The sequence below is a fragment of the Microtus ochrogaster genome, chromosome 1, assembly GCF_000317375.1.
Source record: "Microtus ochrogaster isolate Prairie Vole_2 chromosome 1, MicOch1.0, whole genome shotgun sequence".
Taxonomy (NCBI): Eukaryota; Metazoa; Chordata; class Mammalia; order Rodentia; family Cricetidae; genus Microtus; species Microtus ochrogaster.
In genome coordinates, this window is record NC_022009.1 from 101,255,144 (window position 1) to 101,263,460 (window position 8,317).

At 41.0% G+C, this 8,317-nt stretch overlaps 1 protein-coding gene across 6 annotated transcripts in view; it reads right to left on the minus strand.

Moving 5' to 3' along the window:
- The window catches only part of Elf2 (E74 like ETS transcription factor 2), an 89,379-nt gene that overhangs the window by 74,523 nt on the left and 6,539 nt on the right, over positions 1–8,317 (minus strand). The window contains exon 2 of one of the 6 annotated variants that reach the window (XM_013348825.2): positions 1,102–1,185. The exons of the other annotated variants lie outside the window; for them this stretch is intronic. The gene's annotated coding sequence lies outside the window, so the exon portion shown is untranslated. The remainder of the gene's footprint in view (positions 1–1,101; positions 1,186–8,317) is intronic. 6 annotated transcript variants of the gene reach the window in all.

Genomic DNA, 8,317 nt, shown 5'->3' on the forward strand with positions numbered 1-8,317 from the left:
TGTCCTGGAACTAGCTCTGTAGACCAGGCTGACCTAGAACTCACAGAGATCCGCCTGCCTCTGCCTCCCGAGTGCTGGGATTAAAGGCGAGCGCCACCACCGCCCGGCTCAGACCCTTTTTCAAAAACAGAGAAAAACAATTTCCAATACAGTTAATAAATTCCAAGTAAACTGAACTCAAAGAGAACCACACAATATAACCATACTTTTAAAAACCATAGACAGGGCTGGAAAGATGGCCCAGTGGTTAGAACTACAGGACCAAGGTTCAATTTCCAGCACCTAAATGGCAACTCACAGAAATGTGTAACTACAGTTCCCTGGAATCCAACACCATCTTCTGCCTTGTCAGGCATGGCATATACATGTTGCACATGCGTACAGGTCTTAAACTTAAAAATAATAAACCCCTAGAAAACATTATTTTGAGTGAGGTAACCCAGACACAGAAAGTACTCACTCATAGGTGGTTTTAAAACATAAAGCAAAGAAAGCCAGCCCACAAATCACAATCACAGAGAACTTAGACAACAATGCAGACACTGAGAGAGACTTACATAGATCTAATCTACATGGGAAGTAGAAAAAGACAAGATCTCCTGAGTAAATTGGGAGCATGGGGACCTTGGGGGAGGATTGAAGGGGGAATGGAGAGGCAGGGAGGGGAGCAGAGAAAATGTAGAGCTCAATAAATATCAATTAAAAAAATTTTAAAAACCCTAGCCTAGCATTGGTGACACACAATTTAATCTTAGCACTTGAGAGGCAGGTGGATTTCTGTGAGTTCAAGGCCAGCCTGATTTAGACCAGACAAACAAATTAAATAGATCTATAACCCATAAGGAAATAGAAGCAGTCATTAAAAGCCTCCAACCAAAAAAAGCCCAGAACCAGGTGGTTTCAGCACAGAATTCTACCAGAATTTTAAAGACAAGCTAATCCCAATACTCCTCAAATTATTCCACGCAATAGAAACAGGAGGAACACTGCTAAACTGTTTTGAGAATTACAGACCAATCTCCCTTATGAACATTGATGTAAAAATAATCAATAAAATATTGGCAAACTGAATCCTAAGAACACATCACAAAAATCACCCACCATGATTAAGTAGGATTCCTCCCAGAGATGCAGGGATGGTTCAATATACGAAAATTCATCAATGTAATCCACCATAAAAACAAACTGAAAGAAAAAAAAAAAGAAACACATGATCACCTCATTAGATACTAAAAAAGTCTTCGACAAAATCCAACACCTCTTCATGATAAAGGTCTCGGAGAAATCAGGGCTACAAGGAACATTCCTAAATATAATAAAGGCAATGTACAGCAAAACAACAGCCAACATCAAACTAAATGCAGAGAAACTCAAAGCGATTCCACTAAAATCAGGAACAAGACAAGGATGTCCACTCGCTCCATAGCTATTCAATGTAGTACTCAAAGTCCTAGCTAGAGCAATAAGACAACAACAGGAGATCAAGGGGATACAAATTGGAAAGGAAGAAGTCAAACTTCCACTAATTGCTGATTATAAGATAGTATATATAAGTGACCACAAAATTCTACCAGGGAACTCCTACAGCTGATAAGTATCTTCAGTAACATGGCAGGATACAATATTTTTTTTAAAACAAGATGAGCATTTTTTTAATTTATTTATTTATTATTTATACAGTGTTCTGTCTGCAGGCCAGAAAAGGGAACCAGATCAAATTACAGATGGTTGTGAGCCACCATATGGTTGCTGGGAATTGAACTCAGGACCTCTAGAAGAGCAGCCAGTGCTCTTAACCTCTGAGTCATCTCTCCAGCGGCAGGATACAATATTAACTCAAAAGAAAAAAAAGAAAGAAAGAAAGAAAGAAAAACCAGTAGCCTGCCTATTCAGATGATAAATGGACTGAGAAAGGAATCAGAGAAACATCACCCTTCACAATAGCCACAAACAACATAAAATATCTTATGGTAACTCTAACCAAACAAGTGAAAGACTTGTATGACAAAAACCTTAAGTCTTTGAAGAAAGAAATTGAAGAAGATATCAGAAAATGTAAAGCTCTCCCATACCCATGGGTAAGTAGAATTAACATAGTAAAAATGGCATTCTTACCAAAAGCAATCTACGGATTCAATGCAATCCCCAAAATCCCAGCACAATTCTTCACAGACCTCAAAAGAACAATATGAAATTTCATATGGAGAAACAAAAAACCCAGGATAGCCAAAACAACCCTGGACAATAAAGGAACATCTGGAGGCATCACCATCCATGAGTTCAAGCCGTATTATAGAGCTATAGTAATGAAAACAGCTTGGTATTGGCATAAAAAAAAGAAAGGTGGTCTAACAGAATCAAATCGAAGATCCTAAACCACATACCTATGAACAACTGATTTTTTTAAAGAAAAAAGAAGCTAAAAATATAAAATGGAAAAAGAAAGCATCTTCAACAAATGTTGATGTTGACATGTACAAGAATGCAAATAGATCCATATCTATCACCATATACAAAACTCAAGTCCATACAGATAAAAGACCTCAACATAAAGCCAGCCACACTGAATCTCATAGAAGAGCACAGACATTGAGAACAACAATTAATAAATGGGACCTCCTGAAACTGAGAAGCTTCTGTAAAGCAAAGGACATAGTCAACAAAACAAAACGACAGCCTACAGAATGGGCAAAGATCTTCACCAGATCCACATCTAACAAAGGGCTGATCTCCAAAATATGCAAAGAACTCAAGAAACTAGTTATCAACCTACCAAATAATCCAAGTAAAAAAATGGGGTACACATCTGAACAGAGAATTCTCAACAGAAGAATCTCAAATGCTCAACACCCTTACTCCTCTGGGAAATGCAAATCAAAACAACTCTGAGATACCATCTTACACCAGTAGTCAGAATGGCTAAGATCAAAAACACTGACGACAGCTTATGCTGGAGAAGATGTGGAGTAAGGGGAACACTCCTCCACTGTTGGTGGAGTGCAAACTTGTACAGCCATTGTGGAAATAAGTATGGTGATTTCTCAGAAAATTAGGACTCAGTCTACATAAAGACCCAGCAATACCACTTTGGGGCATATACCCAAAACAGGCACAATCGCACAAGAACATTTGCTCAACTATGTTCACAGCAACATTGTCATAGCCAGAACCTGGAAACAACCTAGATGCCCCTCAAAGAATAGATAAAGGAAGTGTGGCATATTTACACAATGAAGTATTACTCAGTGGGGAAAAAAAATCTTGAAATTTGCAGGCAAATGAACAGAACTAGAAAAAAATCATCCTGAGGTAGCACAGACCCAGAAAGACAAACATACTCACTCATAAGTGGATACCAAACATAAAGCAAAGGGTAACCAGCCTATAGGCCACAATCCCAGAGAAGCTAGAATCTTCTCCCAGTCGTAGACGGAACAGATGCAGAGATCCACAACTAACCACTGGGCAACCTCCGGTGGAAGAGGAGGAGTGATAATATGAACAAAGGGGTCAAGCCCATGACGGAGAAACCCACAGAATCCACAGAATCAGCTGACCCCAAATAGTGGGAGATCACTAACTCCGACTGACAGCTGTGAAACCTGCACAGGAGTAAACTAGACCCCCTGAATACAGGTGACAGTGGTGTGGCTTGGGCAGTATGTAGGGCCACCAGCAAGATCTAACTCTAATGCCTGCTTCCCTGGGGGGGGGGCAGACTTGACCTCTCTAAGTGGGTGGGGGGAAGGGTGGGGAGCAGGAGGAAAGGAGGGAGAGGAAACTGGGATTGGCATGCAAAAAATAAACAAAAAAAATCCATAAATTCAAAATAATTAAATAAATGTGAGAATAACCCTTCCACAAAAAAAAGTGTGTTCCAAGACAGTCAGAACTACACAGTGAAGCCCTGTCTCAAAAAATACATAAATAAATAAATGATAAACCTTATTTAAATATTAAAGACAAAGAAATTTAGAAACATGAGAGAAATGATTTGTCTCATGTGAGGGTTCCTCAAAAGATCATCAGGAACTATGTCATCAGATTTTGTGGTCAGAAGTCTGACAAATATATTCAAAGAACCAAGAGAAAAAAAAAAATGCTGTTAACAAAGACCCCTATATTCTGCAGAACTGTCCTTCAAAAGCAGGGGCGTGACAACAGCGTCAGACAAGACGCAGAGTTCACTACTGTAAGCAGAGCCACACTTCAGAGGTGAAGTGGAAGGAGTCAGAGCAGGACACAGGGCGGCGCCTGTGCAGACTGAGTGCTGCTGGGAATGCTTCCTCTCACGTTCGTTTCTGTCTGTGTGCTTCAAGAGACTAACAAGCTTGTCCAAAACATTTTTGTCTAAAAGCCAAGATAATAATATAAATTTCATTTAACTACAGATTTTATTTTTTATTTAACTCAATGAGAAAAAAATTGGTTTGTTTGGGGGCTCACATGCATGAAGGCCAAAGTCTTGTGACATCAAACTGAAAGAGATGGAGGACCATAAAGGAGTTTTTGTTTTCCTGGTGTTGGAGACTGAACACAGGGTTCTGTGCAAAAAGCAAGTCTATCACTGAGCTAGCTATATTGTATCACCAGCCCAGAAGCAGAGGGTTCTGTTTTATGAGCATTGGTGGTTTGCCTGCATTTGTATGTATGTCTGTGTGAGAGTGTCAAATATTAGAGTTACAGACAGTTGTGGGCTGCTATGTGGGTGCCAGGAGTTGAACCCAAGTCCTTTGGAAGAATAGTCAGTGCACTTAACAGGTGAGTCATCTCTCCAGACCTAGAGAAGTGGAGTTTTTATGTTACTAAAAATTACACTGCCAAAACTCAAATTAGTGTTCAAATAGCATTCCTGCAGGTTAGTAAATGTAACTCCAATGGTAAACATAAAGAAAATAGTTTCAGGACACGTAACAGGAAATGAAAAATTTAAAGATTCTACTAAAAAAAATCAATTACATACAAAAGGGAACAATAATACAAAAAAATGAGGACCAAGAATCCTGGTGCCATATAGCAAATATGTGGAAAAATTAGGGACCTATCTCTATTACTAACCACTACGAGCCTGTCGGTGACTTTAACAATGAGCACAGAGACAAGAGGGCAAATCAACAAGACATGGCTGCCAGCACGTACCATCAGAGCTCAAGATGAAACTTCCGCCCAGCTTCGACCTCCTAACCTTTCACATATGCTCAAACGCTGGGCAGAGCAGCTGAGGGTCAGGAAAGGTACATGGAGAAGGTAAAGGTACTAAAAGTTACCGGTTTTTATTTTTTGTTTGTTTTGTTTTTTGAGACAGGATTTCTTTGACCTCGCTGGCCTGGAACTCAACCTGCCTCTGCTTCCCAAGAGCTGGTTAAAGGCCACTCTCACCCAGCAAAGTGGCAGCTTTATACACAATGGTATTTGATTTTTAGATAAACTTTAAGGAAGTTCTTTAAGGAAGACATTTCCAGGGGAAACTTATTTTTTCCTGTTATTCCTTATAAGACCAAACACCATTTACATAAAATCCTATATATAACATTTACCCACCCTCTGTTAAAAGGAAAAAGAAAAAAATTCTGCTGTAAACTAATTCCCTAGCCTGGAAAGGGTAGCTGCACTACTTTTCCTGGGGTTTTCTCCACACTTGGAAAAAAGAAACAGGGCCGGGCGTTGGTGGCGCACGCCTTTAATCCCAGCACTCGGGAGGCAGAGGCAGGCGGATCTCTGTGAGTTCGAGACCAGCCTGGTCTACAAGAGCTATTCCGGGGAAGACTCCAAAGCCACAGAGATACCCTGTCTCGAAAAACCAAAAAAAAAAAAAAAAAAAAAAAAGAAACAAATGTTCCTTAGGGTGCACTTCACAGGTCTTCCTTCTCTGGCCATCTGACCTCTGACCTCTCCTACCTGGGCTGGCTTGCTCCAGGCACACAGACACTCACACAATGCGCAGCACGCAGTCCTCCACACTGTCAACAGGATGGACGACATTCCTTCAGAGGCTCTTCCTTCACTTCCCACCTTCTCCTGAGCCCGCTCCCGCGTACATCTCATCTACATCTCATCTGCACACGGCCCTGTTACCATTCCCTGTTTAAAACCACAGTGCCCTGTTATGTGCACTGTCTTTATCATGCTCTAAAGTCACCTTGCTTGAGCGTTTAACGCCTGTCTCCCCTTCCAAAATATAAAACCCATGAGAACAGTAAAATCACAGTTACTTTGTCTACTAGTAACAATATCTTCCAAAAAACCTAAAATGCTACTTTGCTCAAGGTTTGTTTAAATTATGTGTACGTGTGCCCAAGCACAGATAGATAAGATGGCAGGAAAGAGGTGATGGGTGCCCACCGTGCCAGCCCCCATATGGAAAGCTGTGAAGACTTCGACACTTTAGAACTACTCCACCCACACTGTACTCTTCGGGCTCTTCAGTCTTATGACTCCTTATGTCTGCTGTGTCTGCTTACAGGAGACTGACCCACAGCAGGAAGTAGGAACCAACAAGCAGCCATTATGCTTTATTTCCAGTTTACAGATGATTAGATTGCAAAATGACCTGTCTTCTTTTTTAGATTTTTAAAATTTATTTTATGTGTATGAGTGTTCAGCCTGAATGTACACTTGGGCACCACATGCATAAGTGCCTGGTGCCCACAGGGGTCAGAAGAGGGCATTAGATCCTCGGAACTAGAGTCAAGAATGATTGTGAGCCACCGTGTGCAATAAACCTGGGTCCATTGCAAGAATTCACAAATGCTCATAACAGCTGAGCCATCTCACTAGGTCCCTGATAGATCTTTTACATCTATACTGATTCTCAGGGCCAGTGACATGTCTTGGGTGGAAGTGCTTGCTGCCAAATCCAACTTCCTGAGTTCTGTCCCCAGGAACCACATGGTAGAACGAGAGAAGCAATTTCTGCAAGATGTCTTCTAGCCTCCACATTAATACACACCCATTCAAAATAAATAAGTGTAACTAAAACTTTAGTTAATGTTTCAAATATATATGCTGCTCATATCTGTCAATAACCATTAGTAATTATATAAAAGTTGAAAACTGTTTAAACTATCCATGAATCAGGCAGTGGTGGCACATGCCTTTAATCCCAGCACTTGGGAGGCAGAGGCAGATACACGTCTGTGAGTTCAAGGCCAGCCTGGGCTACTGAGAGAGTTCCAGAACAAACTCCAAAGCTACAAAGAGAAACCCTGTCTCGAAAAGCAATAAATAAATAAATTAGATAGATAGATAGATAGATAGATAGATAGATAGATAGATAGATAGATAGATAGATAGATAGATTTAAAAGTTTATGCCAGGTGTGGGGGTGCATGACTTTAATCCCAGAATTCATGAGACAGACGCAGGTGGATCTCTGTGCCTTTGGGGTCATCCTGGTCTACAAAGCGAGTTCTAGGACACTCAGAGTTTTTACACAGAGAAATACTGTCTCAAAAAACAAAAAGGAGAAAGAAAGAGAAATTTCTTCAAGCTGAACAACTCAAATCCATGAATAGAGATGCATACAAAGGATTATATATAAACATGCAGTAATTATAAAATACACACGGCTGAGAATGAAAGCAGAAGTCCTGAAGAGAGGGACAGAGAGGTGGCGCCTGACTGCAGACTCAGCTGTACTTGAGGGTCACGTGAAACAGTTCCAGACTACCACGCGCCCTGCAGCAAGGTCCCATCTCAAGACAACAAAGGAAAAATAAACACAGAAGGCAGTGCTCTCGTACACTAACTACTGCTAACAGACAGGACAGGAGGATTGCAGCTAGACTGGAGCCAAGTTTCTAAGTCAGAATGAAGTTGCTCTTGGTCTAAAATAGATTATAATAAAGTAAAAACTATACTGTCGCATATGGTAGCAAATACTGGAAGCGCTAGCACTCAGCATGTTGAGGTAGGAGCATTGTGCTGAATTCAAAGATAGCAACAGGCCAGCCCGAAGAGTCTATCTATCTTTAAGGGAAAGAAAACAAATACCATAGGAAAGGGAAGTTCCAATAGTACACTGGGAAGTCTGGTAGGTATAATAGAGACTGGCCTCTGACCACAAGAGCTCTGCAGCATAGGTGCACATGCACACACAAATTTATAAATTACTTGACTGCTGATCGGTATGAGAACCGCTAAGGGTGGAACGATTGATTTCTCATGCAGGTAGTTCTAGACATAAAAAAGCTATTTAGAGACAACATAAAAAAGCTATTGGTGCCGGGCAATGGTGGCGCACGCCTTTAATCCCAGCACTCGGGAGGCAGAGGCAGGCGGATCTCTGTGAGTTCGAGACCAGCCTGGTCTACAGAGC